Consider the following 1,994-nt stretch of genomic DNA (forward strand, 5'->3'; position numbering starts at 1 on the left):
GACCAGCTCAGAAAATCTTCTGTCAGATGATCGTGGTCACATACCTGTGTTTCTCCCACTACAGAGTGTCTGTGATGCCCCGCTCCCCATCCTGCAGTGTCCGCAAGCCACAGCTCCGCTTTTGTTTAGTTTATTTAATAAACGTTTTGAACTTTCCTACTAACTGTCTCTCCTTGAATACTGGGTCCTTCTGTCCGCCCGCATGACAGTTTGTTCTAGAAGAATAATTTACACACATGCACACCCACAAAAGAGTATATTTGAGTTATGGTCTGCAGCTCTTGGGTCACATTGTTCTTGTATTGTTCTTTTAATTCAGTAAACCTCTTTTTGAAGCATATTGCATGGTGTAGCCTCTGTTTTTGCTTCTTTTGTCTAATTCTTACAACTTACCCCAGCAGGTGTTCCAACCTACCCCGGTAGCGGGATAGGTTGTAATAAAGGACCACTATGTATTTGACGTGAACTGATGTCTGTGAAATTCTTGCAGAGGTTTGAATTGGTGCCATTTGTGGTACACAAATGTGGGTATTTAATATAAAAGTTTGAAAACTGTAGCTCAAATATTCTGTGAGGTAAAGGGTAGGTATGTAAGGAGGGTTCTTTAATGGGAGGGTATGCAAAAAAGTCATGCACAATAGAGGTGGCTATTGGCAAAGAAGTCATGATTCGATTCGATATCACGATTCACATGCCATGATGCGATTCTATCACGATGCATCACGATACTTGAAATATTGCGATGCATCGCGATGCATCGCAATATTTTCACTGAACACTTTAAGAAAACGATACAGGGGCGAATTTTCATAGTGTCCTCCATGTTTTATTTCATATGACTCATCGCAGTATCCCACGGCCGGAAATGCTTGTGACACAAGGCAGCGGGCGTCAACACATCCGCAGCGACATCTGCTGGACTGGAAGTTGTATTACACTTGGTTTGGCTGATGTGCGCCAACCATTCATGTATTTTATTTGTTCATTTTTTGAAGTTAAGAATCGATTCTTGCCATCAAGAATCGATGCAGTAGATCACAAGAATTAGAATCGCGATGTATCGTCATGGCGATTATTTTGCACACCCCTAATGCACAACTGTATGTCAACGAAAAATGTGTCTGTTTTAAAATCACCAAATTCACATGAATTTTTGTTTGTAAAATTGAATAGAGGATATTTTTGAAGGCTGAGATTAAAAGAATAGAAAATCAAACAATGTTTTCTCTGAAGTGCATGTTGCTCATAAAAAGGTGGTTTAAAGCATAAAAGGCTTGATAATGATAAATACTAACCTCTGACGACACAGGCTTGAAACTCAGAGTTAGGAAAACCATCATTGTGGCGATAACCTGGATCACTGTATGCTCCATTGCTGTCAGGAAAATACATCTTATTTACACAAAGCTTTATTTTCAGATAGAAAACATTAAAAAATTTACAAAGTCTTTAAAATGTTTTAAGATATATTATTACAATCTAACATAATTCTGTACTGTATGTGACCGCAAAAGAAAAACACATTGAAAACAATTTAGAATTTTATTTTTTTTAAGGTTATTTTCAAAGAAATGTAAACACATTATTTTAATTTAGTCAAAGAAACATCACATCAACCATCTGCTTATTATTTTTTTCCAGAATCAAGCAAATCAGACTTTGTTTAAAAATGAAAAAATAAGGAAATATTAACTTACTTGATGTAGAGTTGAAGGTTAAACGCTGGGTTGAAGCAGGGAGAAGTGTTTTCCGCTTTAGGAGCAGATGTCGGTGCTGATGCTGTGGAGTCGTGTTGATGTGGGGAGGCTGGCTGAGCTTTTTAACATCACCTCAGAAAGGGCGTCACTTTTTTAAGAACACTTATTATTTACAAAGATGTAATGGGAGAACATGATGCAAATATTGACTTTAGTCTTTCTCTTAATGAAGAACTGTTTCTGTAAAACTGTAACTCTGTAAGTTATTCCGCTAAGGAATTTTGTTAAACATGACTG

Source organism: Cyprinodon variegatus, unplaced genomic scaffold, assembly GCF_000732505.1.
Source record: "Cyprinodon variegatus isolate N-32 unplaced genomic scaffold, C_variegatus-1.0 Scaffold1328, whole genome shotgun sequence".
In the NCBI taxonomy this organism is placed as follows: Eukaryota; Metazoa; Chordata; class Actinopteri; order Cyprinodontiformes; family Cyprinodontidae; genus Cyprinodon; species Cyprinodon variegatus.